At 49.1% G+C, this 20,012-nt stretch overlaps 1 protein-coding gene and 1 long non-coding RNA gene across 3 annotated transcripts in view; both read left to right on the top strand.

The window, feature by feature from the left end:
• The window catches only part of LOC144736793 (uncharacterized), an 870,278-nt gene that overhangs the window by 293,993 nt on the left and 556,273 nt on the right, over positions 1-20,012 (top strand). The gene's annotated exons all lie outside the window — the stretch shown is intronic.
• Positions 14,650-20,012, top strand: part of LOC144736717 (uncharacterized) — a 38,950-nt gene continuing 33,587 nt past the window's right edge. Inside the window, exon 1 of one of the 2 annotated variants that reach the window (XR_013588805.1) lies at positions 14,650-14,771. This is a non-coding gene — a long non-coding RNA (uncharacterized LOC144736717). Of the gene's footprint in view, positions 14,772-16,357; positions 16,530-20,012 lie in introns of those variants that run through there. The other variant, XR_013588806.1, reaches the window with a different exon arrangement.

Raw genomic sequence — 20,012 nt, 5'->3', positions numbered from 1 at the left:
TTTCGATCGCAACACAAGCGGTCGTCATCAAGAAAAAGGGGAGTTCTAAAAAAATGAATTTTCAATCCAGATTTAAAAGTGCATAGCTCCAGTGGCTTCCTAATATCGTAAAGAAGAGCGTTCCAGACGGCCGCAGAAGCGCATCTGAACGCGCACGATGCGGTGACCGTCTTTGTTCGATGGCCAGCCAAAGGCCACTGCGAGGATGGCCGGAGTTGGCGTGATGGTGGTTTATGCCCCTAGACGAGATCACCAAGGTGGTGGTGGTGATGGTGCTTCATTTGTGGCGAGCGCTTTACAAGGTGGCCACGAGCCTCACGCGACGCGGCTCAGCCCCAGCATGGACCCTGCACAGAAGTCGCACTCGCGGCACTCGCTGTGGTGCACGCGTTCGTGGCGATTGATGCAATGACAATGAACACAGTCCAGTCCGTGTGTGGTCATGGTTTAGAAGCCACTTGTCTCTGACTAACAAATAATAATATTACCTAGAAATTTTTTTTTTTATCTGTCTCTCTCTCTGTCTGCGCATACCTTGCAACACGCTAAGCCCCGCGGACGAAAATGCGCTATTTGTTTTCCCCCTTCGTCAAACGTAAACTAATAAAATCACATTTTGACCGAAAACTTTTGTGACTGCAGAAATTAATATTCTTGGTTCTTTCCGTAAAGTCACGTAAATAGAAAATAAAAATTACATTAAAATTAAATTAAAAATAAAAGCTAAAAACCCACGACGTTTCGATCGCAACACAAGCGGTCTTCATCGAAAGAACCAAGAATAATAAAATCACACTTTATAACAATTCACATTATTACGCTGATCGCGAACGCCAAAGTACGCATCTGCGCATGCGCGGGAATTCCGCCTCGTGGTTGCCCCTGGCAACGCACGCGCGGGAATCCCGCCTCGTGGTTGCCCCTGGCAACGCACGCGCGGGAATCCCGCCTCGTGGTTGCCCCTGGCAACGCACGCGCGGGAATCCCGCCTCGTGGTTGCCCCTGGCAACGCACGCGGCGGCGTGAGGGAGCTTCCCCTTGGCGTCAAAAAGGCGGGAAAACAACACAGAGGCACGACGCTGAGGTACATTCTGCACGGTTTGATGTCCTCCTCTCCCCTCCCCACCTCAACGTGTGCAGTTACTACTACAGAATTATTACTGGCCAAGACTAATTAGAGAATCCATTGAAATTGAGAGAAATACAAATAACTTTTTTCGCTCTGACAGCTACAGGCTTAGTGCGGCCTGGAAGCGTATTGTTAAATAAAATATATAATACAATTACAATTCCTTATAAGGGAAGCAAATACCAATGAATAACAATTGAATGATTACCAATCTATTATATAATTACAATACCCTCCCCCTCTCCGCCTCAAATCACTGCAGCTGAACGAGTTACACGATGACGTCACCGTGCTGCTGCTCTATATAAGAGCGGGAGCAAGTGGAGGGCTTCACCATTCTGGCGAATCGCCCGATGATGCTGGCTGTGATTACCAGCGAAACGTCGTACTCACATTGTAAATGATGTTGATTCACTCTTCAACACACCGGTGGGCTAAAGTAGTGAACTATTTGTCCTTTGTAAACGTGACACATTTTTTACTGTTGGCCTGTGTCGGGTGGTGAAGGGTTACGACATATTTATAGATAACGTGATCTCACCCAAAAACCTTTATTATCAATATATACTACTAGAGAGACAGTAGGTACTGCTATAGAGTCAGCAGATACTACTGTAGAGTCAATAGATACTACTACAGAGACAGTAGGTACCGCTATAGAGTCAACAGATACTACTGTAGAGTCAATATATACTACTACAACACAGAGGCACGACGCTGAGGTAAATTCTGAACGGTTTGATGTCCTTGTCTCCCCACCTCAACGTGTGCAGTTACTACTATAGAGATAGTGGGTACAAATACAGAGTGAGCAGACACTGCAATAGAGTCACTAGATACGACTGACTCTATTGTGTGTACCATGTGTAGGTGTCTGTGCCTACAAAATAAAAATTGGCTGGGGGGTGTAAAAAGATTTTTGGAGGGGGAGGGGTCGACAATTTGTGGAAACCTTTTAGATCAACTATTTACCCCCCACTTTCTATGACTTTTTGATTCAGGACTTGTGCAAGCCTCTTTAATTTTGTTGACGGACAAATGCGACAAACGGACCGCCGGGCTTTCACAATAGCTTAGTATTTGTGTATGTGCAGTTTATGTTATATCTTGACTTAAAGCTTTTGTGACTGCAGGAATTCATACTCTTTGGGTCTCTCGGTAAAATCACGTAGATCGAAAAATAATAAAGAGTAAAAAAAATCACGACGTTTCGATCGCAACACAAGCAATCGTCTTCAGGTGAAAAATACAGCAGGAGAACTGCCTAAGCAGGATAAATATTTATCCTGCCTAGGCAGTTCTGCTGTATTTTTTCACCTCATGACGATTGCTTGTGTTGCGATCGAAACGTCGTGATTTTTTATATTACTTTTATTATTTGTCCATCTACGTGACTTTATGTTTTTAAGATACATTTTGAAATATATTTTTCCTCCGGGAAACGCCGGGTACTTCCCGCTAGTATTCAATACAATGCTGCTGATGACGTTGCTGCTGATTATCATTATGAAGTTTATAATTATCGTTTTGACGAAGGTGTTGATGATGAGGATAATGCGATGATGGTGATGACAATAATTAGGATGCTTTTTTTTATTTAAAGCTTTCGTGACTGCAGGGATTAATATTCTTGGTTCTTTCGGTAAAGTCACATAGAAGGGAAATAATAAAATAATAGAAATATAAAAACAAATATTTATATTATTTTATTATTTCCATTCTACGTGACTTTACCGAAAGAACCAAAATATAATTAGGATGCTGTTGATGACAGTTACGACAATGTTGCTGCTGATCATAATGCTGATTATAATTATAACGATATTGCTGCTGCTGATGTTGATAAATATGACGATGCTGCTAATTATGCTGCGGATGACAGTTTTTAAGATGTTACTGATGATAACTATGATGCTGCTGATGACAGTCATCGCATTGCTGATGATGATAATTCTGAAAATGCTACCGAAGATGATAATTAAGAAGATGGTGATGATAATTCTGATGATTATTAACACGCTGCTGATTATAATCGATTCGAGGTCACTGCGTGGACGATGTCCTCCTCGTGTTTCAGTCAAAGCGTCAAGGCGCAGCCCCGCAAGTGCTCGCTCGCACCGCTGCTCGTGGAAGGGGCTTCACTGGAGGCAGCTCGAGAGGGCGCCTGTTTGATTACTCCACGCTGACCATATGCCCTGGAAGAGGTGAGCATACCCACACTTTACCCCACCTCACGCGACGAGACGAGCATAGACTGGATGCAGTCTACCCAGTAGTCACGCTGCTAAGAGAAGACACGTTTTGAAATATGTTTTTCCCCCGGGGCAACGCCGGGTACTTCCTGCTAGTATAAAATAAACCCCTAGAACAACAACAACAACCCCGACGTGTCACGTCTGGCGCGTTGGTGCTGCTGCTTGAGGAAGCGCCGCCGGCTGTGGTCACGGCGCTCCTCACCTTGGTCCTCGTGCTCAGCCTGACGATGTCTCACCACTCACTCACCACTCATACTCACCACTCACTCACCACTCACTCACCACTCACTCACCACTCACTCATACTCACCACTCACACTCACTCACCACTCACACTTACTCACCACTCACACTAACTCACCACGCACCACTCACTCACCACTGACTCACCACTCATACTCACCACTCATACTTACCACTCACTCACCACTCACACTCACTCACCACTCATACTCACCAAGCTCTTACCACTCACACTCACTCACCACTCATACTCACCTAGCCCTTACCACTCACACTCACTCACCACTCATACTCACCACTCACACTCACCACTCACACTCACCACTCACTCATACTCACCACTCATACTTACCACTCACTCAACACTCAACACTCACTCACCACTCATACTCACCTAGCCCTTACCACTTACACTCACTCACCACTCACACTCACCACTCACTCACCACTCACACTCACCACTCACTCACTCACTCACCACCCACACTCACCTAGCCCTCACCACTCAATACTCATCATACACCACTCATAGCCCTCAGCACTCGTGGTCAGCCTGATGATGTCTCACCACTCACACTCACCACTCACTCACACCACACACTCAAACTCACCACTCACCACTCACTCGCCTAGCTCTCACCACTCACACTCACCACCACTCACCTAGCCCTCATCACTCACACTCACCTAACCCTCACCACTCATCTTATACTACTCACCAGACACTCACCACTCACACTCACCTAGCCCTCACCACTCACCTAGCCCTCACCACTCACACAGCCCTCACCACTCACACTCACCTAGCCATCACCACTCACACAGCCCTCACCACTCACACAGCCCTTACCATTCACACTCATCTAGCCCTCACCACTCACCACTCGTCGTACACCATTCATCTAGCCCTCACCACTCATACTCATCTAGCCCTCACCACTCACACTTACCTAGCCCTCACCACTCATACTCACCATTAAAACTCACCACTTACTACTCATCTTACACCACTCACCTAGCCCTCACCTCTTATTTTACACTCCTCACAAGACACTCACACTCATCACACCACTCACCAGATACCAGTCATCACCCACCAGACATTGACACCACTCACTTAACACTCACTAATCGCTTGCCACTCACCAGATACTACTCACCCCACTTACCAGGTACTACACTCCTGACACCACTCACATAACACTCACCAGATACTATATTGAACCAAGTAGGCTTCATAGCGATCCTTCATCGTGATTACCCATGCTCTATCCACTAATGAATAACAGCCTCCTCAAGCACTAACTTTCCAAATCAATTTAACAACGCACATATATGCACACCGCATGTACAACGCCTCTCAACCTCATCCAGGCCACGAGCTCAGACATAACTTACATTTGTGACCATGTTGTATTTATAAACCACAACTTAAAACAATTCGAAAAAATGGCCAACCATAGTATAGAGGTCAGCTGTCTTGCCTCACGGCAGATGTGGAGCGTACGTTCACAGGAAGTTCCTGTTTTTTTATGCTAATTTTGGTCACGTGACCAGGAAGTTACGATTTTAGATTTCCACTGTACCACGCGGGCGTCGGCCATTACACAGATAAGTCAAGATGGCGGCACGCATCACATCTCAATGAGACCACAGCCGCACTTGTCCATTGTGGGAGCTTAAGAAGCATTGTCTGTAAGTTGTTTATATTCCTATAATATTGGCAATGCTGTTGTAATGTTGGAATGACCGTTATAGTGATGTAAATGCCTTTATGGTGCCGTTAAGTTGTAGTAAATACGAGGCCTAGTTAATAACGAAGCCTGCGACTTTCCTTATTGTGGATGTTACTTGTGATTTAGTAGGTTGAGTCAGACTTGTGCCTATGTTGCGATCCTGAGAGTAAAGATGACGAAGTATCTCATCCACAGTTTAGTGTTATGTGTAATGCTGTACATTTGGGGTGCAGTGGGATGAATACACGATGTTCCTGTATGCAACGCACCGGCTTGTGCTTTGTCTAGTTGTTCAGTGGTAATGTAGGGGCCTGGTCCGTCCAGGATCTATTGTTATCTAAGACAATGTTCTGATGCTGTGGTGTTCATTGTGTGGGTGTTTCCGGATTATAACAGATGCTGTATCTGTTTTTTCTCACCAGTTTTACCTTGTTACAATCAATAAATGACGATTGGAGTTGGACGTTCATCTTGGCTCCGAGGGTTTATTGAACGCAAGGTTATCTACTCGACTAGCGGTGCAACGCAGCGCACAGCGAGGCCGAGATATCAGCCCTGTCCCTGCGTAAGGCTCCCCGGGGCATACGGCAGCAGTGAAGACTGATGACTGCTCCACTGATGAGTCCTCATAAAGACGAAGCCGGTCTACAGTTGTGTCTTTGTTTCACTGCTGCCTGTTGGTTGGCCATAATTTCTAAATGTTTCAGTTTGTGGTCTATTATAACTACGTGGCCACATGTGCAGTTCTTTGTGCACATTAGCGAAGTGTTATTGAACACAGCTAAACAGCTGAATATTGCATCAGACAAAACATTCCCTGTGCGTCTATCAGTGACGCCACATGCAGTGACAATCCCAAGTGTGGAGAGTAAACTCCCAAAACACTGTCAGTGGGCATTTGGGCCTCTTAAGAGTCTTGAGTAGAGTCGACCCGCACACCTGTACACAGGTACACAAGGGAGACCATGCAGCTTCACTGTGTATCTGTACCCACACACCTGTACACAGGTACACAGGGACCATGCCCACACACACGGTGCTGGGTGTGGTTGGGCTGCAGGGCGGCTCTGTGTGCCGAGCGTCTCAGGAACCCGCGAGCGAACAACACCGCCACTGTCGGAAAGCCCCCAACTTTACCTGCGTGCTTGGGTTCCGTATCCGGGCACTGTGCGGAACGCGTTACTTTGACCCTCACACCAGTCGTGGTGCTGTAAAGTCAGAATCTGTATTTATTTAGAGTGGAGGAATCCCATGAGCTTTGAAGCTCTTTCTCACAGATGTCCAGTATGGGCGGGTCAGCAAAGTGAGCAGGCCCCCAGCCTCCGTGTTGAACGGGTTCACGAATTTCCACTGCCGACTCAGAGCCACCAATGAAGATGAGCGCCACACCGTGCTGGTTGAGACGAGAGACAGTTGAAGTCGTTCACTTTGACTTGTCTTAGTTTGCCTCTCTCATTCTGGAGAATGTGAACGGAACTTTGAGAGCATCCCAAATGCGGCACAATTGTTAGCTACACAATCACGGGTATGCAGACACAGGTCGTGATGCAAACAGCGAGCATCGTTACTTGCTCCATGTTACATCAACAGGGAACCGAAGTGTGATCCACACAAACTTGAGCTGCACATTACAGTATTTTTTAATTAACAAAAAATGCATCTCTAAAGACATTTACCAATTCCAAAGTAAAAGTATTTATTTAAAAATTTGAGGGGTTAATAAATGCACTCACAACCCTTACACTGGGTGATCCCTAATGAGCATCGATGTCATCTCGATGTACAAACATGTAACTGCTGCTAAAATATAAAACATCCTGCACTGTGCAGTGTTAATACAGGCATCATTACTCCACACTACACACACCATGTACCGCACAGTGTAAACACACTCAGCATCACACCACACTATATACACCACACGGTGTAAACACACCCAACTTAACACCACACTACACACACCATGCACCATACACCACACGGTGTAAACACACCCATCACACCACACTACACACACCATGTACCATACACCACACAGTGTAAACACACCCATCATCAAACCCAACAACTTCGTCAATGATGCTTCCTTAAAATAAAATATATAATAGGCGACGTTTCGGGCAATGTCCCTTCACTGCACAAACACCACCAGACCACGTGGCCAGCCCGGGTGCTGCCCCCACCCCGCGTCCCAGCCTGGAAAGCCCCTGGCAGGGAGCCAAGCGAAGTGAAACTCCCCGCCCCACTCGCACCTCCCCGCCTCACTGGGCGAGAGACGCTCACTCAGTGGTGAGGATAGAAGCAGAGAGCGAGCCAGAGCTCAGGAGAGAGTCGCCCGCATTGAGCTCATCGCTGCGTCGCCTGCAGAGGCCGAGACAGGAGCAGCAGGAGCCGCTGCTGCTGCGAGAGGTGAGAGAGCTCTGAGTAGTTCCAGGTCGGGGTTGATCGAATCGTCAAACCCGGTGACCGCTTGTGCGCTGCGCGACTTTGAGATCTGCGCCTGAATCGTTGGGGCAGGAAGAGCTCCACTGGCAATCTTAGCGCTGACATTCGGGAAGGTAACGCATCTCACACAACCAGTACCTCTCCCACACAACTAGTACCTCTCACACACAACCAGTACCTCTCTCACACAACCAGTACCTCTCACACAACCAGTACCTCTCTCACACAACCAGTACCTCTCTCTCACAACCAGTACCTCTCTCTCACAACCAGTACCTCTCTCTCTCACAACCAGTGCCTCTCTCACAACCAGTACCTCTCTCACACAACCAGTACCTCTCTCACATAACCAGTACCTCTCTCTCTCACAACCAGTACCTCTCTCACACAACCAGTACCCCTCTCTCTCACAACCAGTACCTCTCTCACACAACCAGTACCTCTCTCACATAACCAGTACCTCTCTCACACAACCAGTACCTCTCTCACACAACCAGTACCTCTCTCTCTCACAACCAGTACCTCTCTCACACAACCAGTACCTCTCTCTCTCACAACCAGTACCTCTCTCACACAACCAGTACCTCTCTCACATAACCAGTACCTCTCTCACACAACCAGTACCTCTCTCTCTCACAACCAGTACCTCTCTCTCACACAACCAGTACCTCTCTCTCTCACAACCAGTGCCTCTCTCACAAACAGTACCTCTCTCACACAACCAGTACCTCTCTCTCACACAACCAGTACATCTCACACAACCAGTACCTCTCTCTCACAACCAGTACCTCTATCACATAACCAGTACCTCTCTCACACAACCAGTACCTCTCTCACACAACCAGTACCTCTCTCTCTCACAACCAGTACCTCTCTCTCACAGCCAGTACCTCTCTCTCTCACAACCAGTACCTCTCTCACACAACCAGTACCTCTCTCTCTCACAACCAGTACTTCTCTCTCACAACCAGTACCTCTCTCACAAAACCAGTACCTCTCTCACATAACCAGTACCTCTCTCACACAACCAGTACCTCTCTCACACAACCAGTACCTCTCTCACAAAACCAGTACCTCTCTCTCTCACAACCAGTACCTCTCTCACGTAACCAGTACCTCTCTCACACAACCAGTACCTCTCTCACAAAACCAGTACCTCTCTCACATAACCAGTACCTCTCTCACACAACCAGTACCTCTCTCACATAACCAGTACCTCTCTCACATAACCAGTACCTCTCTCACACAACCAGTACCTCTCTCACACAACCAGTACCTCTCTCTCTCACAACCAGTACCTCTCTCACACAACCAGTACCTCTCTCACACAACCAGTACCTCTCTCTCTCACAGCCAGTACCTCTCTCACACAACCAGTACCTCTCTCTGTCACAACCAGTACCTCTCTCACACAACCAGTACCTCTCTCTCACAACCAGTACTTCTCTCACAGCCTCGTATCGGTGATTACTCGCTCGTTGCTATTCTCGTGGTGATGTCGAAGTCAACACTGAAGCCAGGTGAGAGACGGGAGGGCTCAGAGAGCAGGACGAGCTGGGGCAGTGCATCGTCTCCGTGCCACAGTTGGGCGGCTCGCTCTGGCCGGGCTCCGCGCTCGCTCCCGTGCTCGAGAACGCGCCTCGTCCTCTCGCTTCTCTTTTCATCGCTCACGATCGGACAAATCGCTAGGAAGATGTCTCTCAGCCTTTTCATCAACACGGGGATCAGGCTCATGGCCTATGGGTGATCATTATGTGGTCAAACATGCTGACAGTGCCGACTCAGTTATAACTGTCGCGATTGTTAACCTTGTGGCCTTTATTTATCCAATGAGACTCTTGCTGTGTTTAGTAAGAGAGACCTGGGGGTGTCTGTAGTTAGGCATGGAGGCTGTTGTACAAGTTTGGTGATTTAGACGCGGTCGTTGTAATCCTGAGAGGTTCGCTGCGATGGTTTCCTCTCTCGAGAATGACGTCAGGGCTGGGTCTTTAACGTCCACTCGAGAGTAGACTACGTTGGGTTGGTCGCGCCTGCGTTGAGCTCGGCAAGAGGAGCGTGGAGTGGGCGTCGGAGTGGCCGAGAGGGAACTCTGCTGAGGCCGCGCGCCTCCCAGGGAGGAGCCCCGAGGGCGGCGCAGCGCGGGGCGCGCGGTGGCCGCCTCAGCGGGGAACGGAAGCGGCAGCGGCGCCCTCGGGGCGCGTGAGCTCCACTTGGTGGGGGAAAACTCGGCCCCGTCCATACCAATGTGGAATTTCCGTCACTGGCTCAGGGTTGTAAACAGGAGATAAGAACCACGTCAATGCTCAGTTGATCAGGAAATCACTTGAGTTTACTGTTAATAATAATCGTAAAGTACGTAAGAGTACAGTAAACCCTCGCTCTGCGCGAATTCTGGATTCACGAGGTTCGCATTTTCGCGAGTGAATCGGTGTAAACTAATTTCCTCTTCGCAACGCGCCCGACTGCAGTGTCCGCGAGTGAACGTGCCAGACCACCGACATCAGGGAGGTGACATCTGAAACTGTCTGAGAAGGTTCGGCTGGCCTCCTCGGCTGCCTGCTTCATCCTCGGTCTCACAGAGATCCCGCTCTGAACAACTCGCTACCTTGCATTTTTACTTAATACATCCAGTCGACTGTTTGTACATGTTGGTACAAGCGAGTCGACTGTGAGGTCCAGTAAAAAGAACGCGAATGCAATTAGGAAAATAGTTGGTGCTAGCGATCCCCAAATGATAACTGTACATTGTTACTAAACACCGGCATCGTCAGAGGAGTCATCCTACTGAATTCACCACCATCACCACCTCCATCGTGGGCAAATTACCGTCATGAAAGGTAACACATTATTGTAATATATTATTTATTGTAGTAATTGTTATTCAACATTTACCACCCCCCCCCCCCCTTATGTTCACTCGTACCAGGAACGTAACCCATTAAATTTGGGTAGGTAGTGATTTATGGATATGAAAAATTGGAATCTGATTGGCATTGGGATGCCAGGAGATATTTGGTGCATTCCCTTCAACGGTGTTTGGCACGTGGGGAAAATAAACTCTAGGACTCGGAGTAATTGCTTGAATATAAAGAGGTTCCACTAAAAAAATCTGCACAGATAGATTCAATAATTAATGTCTGTACTGCCATCTCCTGGACAGTTTACAGATCAAGCCTACAACACATGGTATCCCCAGGTATTCACCCAAAGTAGGAACCAGGATCAACTCTGACTGACTACGACAATCGATGCAGGGAGGTCCGGACATGGGTGGTGGGGTTCGATGGCAGTCGCCAGACCGCGTTTCTGTAGCGAGAACACGGCGCCAGCGTGCACTCAAAACGTGTGCATTATGATTGGTTAATTAAGCCTCCTATGTCGAGTTCAATGTAATGCACCATTCTGGCGAATTGCCCGATGATGCTGGATGTAATTACCAGCGAAACATACTACTCAAAATTTTTTTTTATGTTGTGGATTCACTCTTCAACACACCGGTGGGCTAAAGTAGTGAACTATTTGTCTTTTTATTATTTGGTTCTTTCGGTTAAGTCACGTCTAAAGATAAAATAATAAATTAAATTAAATAATAGAATACGACGTTTCGATTGCAACACAAGCAATCATCATCAGGTATAATGAAATAGCGACATAAAATCTAACCAGAAAACTATAGACAGACATATTAGCAGACAGATATCACCAAGATACATAGAGAGAGCAACACAGGTAACAGAGAGAGGTGGTCGTCTCTGTGGGGTGGCCTTAAATAGACAGAGGGCGGACGCAGAGAGAGGGAGGGGGGTTAGAGAAAAAATTAAGATATTTGTCTTTTGTCAACGTGACACTTTTTTGCTGATTGGCCGTGTCAGGTGGTGGAGGGTTACGACACATTTATAAATAACGCGATCTAACCCAAAAATGTTTATCATGAATAATATTGGTCGTGAAAGCCTACGTGTTAAACTAATGCACACACTCATTGCTTATTGTAGTCATTCCATTCACGTTTACTACACTAAACAATTTATATTTTACAGGGTACAGCCCAATGAGCTCTATAGCTTTTTTTTCAGAAGCGACCTAGCCATACATTATTAAAGCTCAACTGAGTGGATTATCATCATGTCGAAATTTATAGCAGCCAAATACGCGAAACGCATTTTTTGAGTATTTGGACCCAGAGAAAAATCCACACGACCATGGGGAGAACCTCAAATATACAGGCAAAACCACGACTTCCTGTATACCAGGCGAGTTAGTTAGCATCTTGCCATCGTGGTGCTATTTTTAAATCCTCTATATTAAGTTCACTTGCTTGCTTGCTTACGACCGTGCAAATCTTTCGGTCGTTTTTTAACCCACTTCCCGTGACCCATCGAGCTGACATTTTGCACACAGACTCGTTGTGCGTGACAATGTATTTTCGTGAAAATTTTTTTACCAAATTTTACACTTTTTAGGAAATTTGTTTTTTATTTAATTACCAATTGCTTAATGGTGGCAGGCATTCATCTGACCCATAGGTGGCAGCCATCTCAAGCCAGAGGACGAGAGGACTCTAGCCGCCACGCATATAAAGGATTTATAGTGAAAAACTTTGTTTTTACGGGTTAATTTTTTTACACTCCATTGTAACAGAAATGTCCACCTTAGTGGGGCATAATTGGGTTGGGCATCTGGGGGAGGGAGAGAGAGTGCTGGTAGGGCTGTGCTTGCTGATGGTTGGTAGAGCTGAGGGGTAAGCCTGGGTTGGTAACAAGAGGCAGCGTTGAGTGAGTTGATGGGCTGTGAAGGGAGGAATATCGGTCTTGGGTCAGGCAGGAGCAGATGAAGACTTGGGGAAGGGCCTGGGACACAAGGGAGACGATCTGTGTCACTGACCCCAACAACAAACCCGGATCTGATCCCAGCCTCATCTGAACTACTGAGATGACACGTGGGCAGTTGGTGCTACCAGTCTTCAATTAATCTACACTGTGTATCTGTACCCACACACCTGTACAGAGGTACATAAGGGAGATCATGCAGCTTCACTGTGTATCTGTACCTAATCACCTGTACACAGGTACATAAGGGAGATCATGCAGCTTCACTGTGTATCTGTACCCACACACCTGTACACAGGTACCATGCCCACACGCACGGTGCTGGGTGTGGTTGGGCTGCAGGGCGGCTCTGTGTGCCGAGCGTCTCAGGAACCGGCGAGCGAACGACACCGCCACTGTCGGAAAGCCCCGAACTTTACCTGCGTGCTTGGGTTCCGTATCCGGGCACTGTACGGAACGCGTTACTTTGACCCTCACTCCAGTCGTGGTGTTGTAAAGTCAGAATCAGAATCTGTATTTAGAGTGGAGGAATCCGATGAGCTTTGAAGCTCTTTCTCACACATGTCCAGTATGGGCGGGTCAGCAGAGTGAGCATGCCAGTGGGCACCCAGCCTCTGTGTTGAACGGGTTCACGAATTTCCACTGCCGACTCAGAGCCACCAATGAAGATGAGCGCCACACCGTGCTGGTTGAGACGAGAGACAGTTGAAGTCGTTCACTTTGACTTGTCTTAGTTTGCCTCTCTCATTCTGGAGAATGTGAACGGAACTTTGAGAGCGTCCCAATGCGGCACAATTGTTAGCTACACAATCACGGGTACACAGACAGGTCGTGATACAAACATGCAGCGGCACTTGCTCCATATGTTACAACAGGGAACCGGTTCAAAACGTGAATAAAAACGTGACTGCATCCTTTTACGAACAATTTTGTGTAATTACCGAAGCAAACCCAATCAGTAACAGGGAACCCAAAGTGTGATCCATACAAACTTGAGCTGCACATGACAGTATTTTTAATTAACAAAAAATGCATCTCTAAAGACATTTACCAATTCCAAAGTAAAAGTAATTATTTGAAAATTTGAGGAATTATTAAATGCACTCACAACCCTTATACTGGATGATCCCTAATGCGCATCGATGTCATCTCTGTACAAACATGTAACTGCTGCTGCTAAAATATAAAACATCCTGCACTGTGCAGTGTTAACACAGCCATCATCACTCCACACTACACACACCATGTACCATACACCATACAGTGTAGACACAGCCATCACCACCCTACACACCATGTACCACACAGTGTAAACACACCCAGAATCACACCTCACACACACACACCATGTACCACACAGTGTAAACACATCCATAATCACTCCACACTACACACACACCATGTACCATACACCACACAGTGTATACACACTCATTATCACACCACACTACACACACCATGCACCATACGCTGTAAACACACCCATCATCACTCCACACTACACACACCATGTACCATACACCACACGGTGTAAACACACCCATCATCACACCACACTACACACACCATGTACCATACACCACACAGTGTAAACACACCCATCATCACACCTCACACAAACACCATGTACCATACACCACACAGTGTAAACACACCCAACTTCACACTACACACACCATGTACCATAAACCACAGTGTAAACACACCCATCACACCACACTACACACACCATGTACCATATACCACACAGTGTAAACACACCCATCATCAAACCCAACAACTTCGTCAATGATGCTTCCTTAAAATAAAATATATAATAGGCGACGTTTCGGGCAATGGCCCTTCACTGCACAAACACCACCAGACCACGTGACCAGCCCGGGTGCTGCCCCCGCCCCGCGTCCCAGCCTGGAAAGCCCCTGGCAGGGAGCCAAGCGAAGTGAAACTCCCCGCCCCCCTCGCACCTCCCTGCATCACTGGGCGAGAGACGTTCACTCAGTGGTGACTGGTGAGGATAGAAGCGGAGAGCGAGTCAGAGCTCAGGAGAGAGTCGCCCTCACTGAGCTCATCGCTGCGTCGCCTGCAGAGGCCGGGACAGGAGCAGCAGAAGCCGCCGCTGCTGCTGCTGAGAGAGGTGAGAGAGCTCTGAGTCGTCCCAGGTCGCGGTTGACCGAATCGTCAAACCCGGTGGCCGCTTGTGCGCTGCGCGACTTTGAGATCTGCGCCTGAATCGTTGGGGCAGGAACAGCTCCACTGGCAATCTTAGCGTTGACATTCGGGAAGGTAACGCATCTCACACAACCAGTACCTCTCTCTCACAACCAGTACCTCTCTCTCACAACCAGTACCTCTCTCTCACACAACCAGTACCTCTCTCACACACAACCAGTACCTCTCTCACAGCCTCGTATCGCTGATTACTCGCTCGTTGCTATTCTCGTGGCGATGTCGAAGTCAACACTGACGCCAGGTGAGAGACGGGAGGGCTCATAGAGCAGAACGAGCTGGGGCAGTGCATCGTCTCCACGCCACAGGGGGGCGGCTCGCTCTGACCGGGCTCCGCGCTCGCTCCCGTGCTAGAGAACGCGCCTCGTCCTCTCGCTTCTCTCTCCGTCGCTCACGATCGGATAAATCGTCAGGGCGATGTGTCTCAGCCTTTTCATAAACACGGGGATCTGGCTCATGGCCTATGGGTGGTCAAAACTGCTGACAGTGCCGACTCAGTTATAACTGCGTCGTGATTGTTAACCCTGTGGCCTTTATTTATCCAATTAGACTCTTGCTGTGTTTAGTAAGATACCTGGGGGTGTCTGTGGTTAGGTATAGGGGCTGTTGTACAAGTGTGGTGATATAGACGAGATCACTGTAATACTCACAGGAGTGCTGTAATGTCATATCTCGAATGGCGTCAGGGCTGGGTCTTTAACGTCCACTCGAGAGCCGACCGCCGTGATTCGGTCATTCCTTTCACTTTTTTTAGTTTTTCAGTTTATTAGGTATAGCCCTGTGAGCCATTCGGCTCTTGATTCGGGTGCAACCGCAACAAACAAAAACATGAACAAGACACATCTTAAAGCGACTACGCTGACACAAACGAGCGAGCAGTGCAGGAATCGAACCGCGGCTGACGATGCTCAGGCCGGGGTCGTCCCCAACCCGCACCCCGTCTCGCGCTGCCTGCAGACACTCTGAGGGGCTTGCTCCGTGCAGTGCGACACGCCACAGCGTTGTCATTGGGTGTATTTCAATACGGACGTTATACGTTTAATAATATAGTGGTTGTGTGTCTAGGGGGTGTAGTTCAGTGTAATGGGGATTGTCTCGTATTCAAGACACAATCACAGAGACACAACTCGTGTAGCGAGCGTCCTGCTGGCAAATTCCTGACGGAGCGTTCACGCGTGAGGGAGCAACTAGGCAACTTGGGGGGTATCCCCTCGCATACGAGGGGCTACCACTCAGCATCCCGAGACAGTACAGTACAGGGCAGCAACCTACTTTATGTACTACCACGCAGTCCTGGTCACATCATGGCCCCGCAGGTCGCGATGGTCTACGCGCTAGATGCATCGGCCTCGCCTGCACAGCGCCGACCTGCAGGCGGCACTTGGCCGCGTGCCGTGCAGCGGCGCCCCTCTATGGGGCGCCGCGTCCCGGCGTCTCGCGCTGCGCAACCGCGTGTGCCGCCGCCGATTCACCACCTGTTTCAATAACAGAGCCATCACCTAAACTCAGTGATATCTTCAGTTTATCGGCAATACTCTAATGGTAACTGTATCAATTGTGTTCCCGTTGCCTTGATCATAGCGCAGTCGGCCAGGTGGCCCAGCGGGAGAGTGCGTGGCTCACAGTCGGGAAACTGCGAGTTCTTCATCCATCTGGTGTCTATAAAGTGAGCACCACTTTGTGGGGAAGTCAACCAGTGGTTGCCCTCTGGATAGACTCACCCCCGCCATACTACCGTGACATTTTCAACACTGGATAAGGGCTATACACGGTATATGAGAACCACCTCAATGCCCAGTTGAGCAGACGCATCACTTGAGCTTTCATGTAATAATACATCATATTTTATGGGTCTTTCGGTAAAGCCACGTGGCTTTACCGAAAGACCCATAGAATATGAATTCCTGCAGTCACGAAAGCTTTAAGTCAATAATAATACATCATATAATAGTATGGGTTTGGACTTCAATATATGGTCTGCAGTTTATTGGGAAGAGGTCAGGTAGTGATTGATGGATATGAATCACTGGAATGGGATTAGCACCTAGTATTCCCGAGGTATTCACCTCAAGTAAGAACCAGGCTCAAACCTACTTGGCTTCAACACTCGATGCAGGGACGTCCGGGTCATGAGTGGTGGGGTTCGATGGCATCGCCAGACCCCGCTTCTGTAGTGAGGACAGGGAGCCAGCGTTTACTCAGAACGCGTGCAGGGGATTGATTCATGAAGCCTCCTGTATCGAGTTCAATACAATACTCACACTCATTGCTTATTGTGGGCATTCTATTAACATTTACCCTCCATTGTAATAGAAACCCCCAACTTAGACCCAGTGCCACTTAGCGTGAGCTCTGTTGGGTTCGGCAACTGCAAGAAGGAAAGTTGGTGCTGGTAGGGCTGTGCGTGCTGATGGTTGGTAGATGTGAGGGGTAACTTGGGTTGATAAAGGAAGTCAGTGTTTAGTGAGTTGATGGGCTGTGATGGGAGCAATATTCAATCTTGATTTGAAGCTTTCGTGACTGCAGGAATCCATACTCTTTGGTTCTTTCGGTAAAGTCACGTAGGTAGAAATAAAATCAAATAAATCACGTTTCGAACGCAACACAAGCGTTCGTCTTCATGCGGAAATTGCGAGAGCAGCAGCAGACATCGCGGCTGTTATACAGGGAGGAACAATGTTCCACACTGCCCACCAGGGATTATTTAGCTGTCTGTCTGACTGTCTGTCGTGCATAAATAAATATATAATACATACAGCTCTTTGATTGGTGGAGACCTTACAAACAGCTCTTTGATTGGTGGAGACCTACTGCCGGGTACGGAGAGGGGAGGTGCCTAAGGGAGGAGGGTCAGGGGAGGGGCCTAAGGAAGGGGGGAGTCAGGAGAGGGGCCTGAGGGGGGGGTTCAGGGGAGGGGCCTGAGGGGGGGGGTCAGCGGAGGGGCCTGAGGGAGGGGGGGTCAGGGGAGGGGCCTAAGGATATGGTTGGGGGGGGTGCTCAGGGGAGGGGCCTAACAGAAGGGGGGTCAGGGGAAGGGCCTAAGGGAAGGGGGGTCAGGGGAGGGGCCTGAGGATATGGGGGGGGGGGGGGTGGTCAGGGGAGGGGCCTAAGGGGGCGATAGTTAAGGGGGCTGTCTGCCTGGCTACCTAAAGTCAAGTTTTCTTTTATACATACAGGTACGAACAACAGGTTCCACACTGCCCACCAGGGATTATTTGTCTGTCTGTCGTGCACGAATGCGCTGTCCAACCAAGTTCCTACCTGCCCACTCCGAAGAAACGTGTTTGGTTGGGGGTGAGGGAGGGAGCGGATGGAGTCTTGGGGAAGGACTGGACTGTGAAAGTTCATGGCAAGAGGAGTGAAGGGATTACTGCTGGGAGCTAGATCCTGGTTGGAGAGGGAATGGAATTTTACAGTCAGACTCGAATATTGAATGCGTTGATAGCTGACAGAGATATCTACCCTGGGGGGCAATCGGTGTCACTGACCCCAACCATGGTGTGGCCTTTAATCCCAAATCCAACGCTGACCCCAGCCTCCTGGAGACTACTGAGATGACACATGGGTACCAGGTGCTACCAGTTTCAATCACGCTTTGGATGAGCCAATAACAGGTGAAGTAAACACAGCAGTGGTGAGTGTTTACCTCACAACACAAACATAGAACCGCAGCGCACCGTGCAGGGATCCCTGGGAGCCACCGTGCTCAGCACAACCCCACGCTCCCCCCCGTGCTGAGCGCGGCCTCGGGGTCCCCGGGGAATGGAGGCGGCGCTGCGGCTAGGAAAGTTCTCCGCGGATTCACAGGGTAGCTCTCGTAGTCCCTGAGTCGACATCGCCGCGAGTGCAGCGGTGACAGTGCTGAGCGCGTCCACCACAGAGCTGCGTTTCTGAGCGCCGTTGGCCAAGTTCCGCCTCTGTCGGTGGTGAACTCTGCGGGCGTCTCTGCAGCTCCCGAGGGAGTTTTTTTTATAAGCTGACGTCACTCGCAAGCCTGCCCCGCTGCGAGTGAACTACACCGACGATCACTCGCACTGGGTAGCTGGCATTGGCTTAGTGGAGCACACCCCGCTGATGAGACTCAGTTCAGGTGAACCCGGGCCAGGGTTTAGCTGAGTGAGTAAACAAACCCCGCACCTGCTAACCGCTTCAGTCGCATCATCGCCTGTTACTCACCAGGGCAGAGCACGGCCACAGCCACTGCAGCCCCACGGTGATGGTGGATGGCTCTCCATCAGGTGACCCAGTGGCGTTTGTTTACTGGCCACACCCTGCTGATGGGACTCAGTGGAGGCGAACCCTGGCAGGACTGGCTTTGTCTAAAGTAGTCCTGGTGAGCCCAGTCGTTGATGGGTGAGATGTTCTCTCACTTCTACCACTAAACCTCGTGATGGGTTCATGAACTTATATCAAATAATAAACTACATCCCTTTGCAAGCTACTGCTGGGTGAAGGCCTTCCCATGCCATGTCAGGTCAAGAGGGATGTTTGGCCATACTTCACCACGCTGGTCAGTGGGAATTGAAGTGGGGGAGAGGATGTCGGGTGTGTGTAGGTCCAGGACTGGTTCAGATATCACCACTGATGTTGGCCGTGGCCAGGAATCAAACGCAGGTCGCCAAGTTTACATCACACTGTGCTAACCGCTGTGCCACAGCTCCACCTGTTTATTTTGTTGTGATCCACAGCTGGCATGGATTGTGAATAAATGTGACAACGGCAATGACAGCTGTCACTGCTTGCACGCTCACTGGTATCCAAGTGTAGTAGCGTTCACGACTCTTGGACGCCGGAGTTGGAGGCACACGGGTTTATTCACACAGCACAGTTGTGGCATACAACTCTAGAGGGGGTGTCGGCCCCCTCACCCGGCTAGCTGGGGATACACGCGCTAGCTACTTTCTAGCCTGCCTCCTAGTCCTCCTCTAACGGGCTAGGGGAGGCTATCTGGCCCGACACTGGTAAGTCGGGCCCGGTACCCTGAGTCCCAGACCAGTGCTGACAGGAGCACCGGTTCTGGATCTCGGGACCACGACGCTGGCTCGGTCCTGTTCGGCCCTGATAAGGACGGCGAACCAGGGGAGTCCAGGGCTCTAGCTAAGACGTCTTCAGTCTTCACTGGTTAGCTTAACAAGAACCCCGAGCCCTC

The sequence above is a fragment of the Lampetra planeri genome, chromosome 3 (genome assembly GCF_965212315.1).
Source record: "Lampetra planeri chromosome 3, kcLamPlan1.2.h2, whole genome shotgun sequence".
NCBI lineage: Eukaryota > Metazoa > Chordata > Hyperoartia > Petromyzontiformes > Petromyzontidae > Lampetra > Lampetra planeri.
Note: the sequence above shows the minus strand (reverse complement) of the source record. Positions and strands in the feature narration are given on the sequence as shown.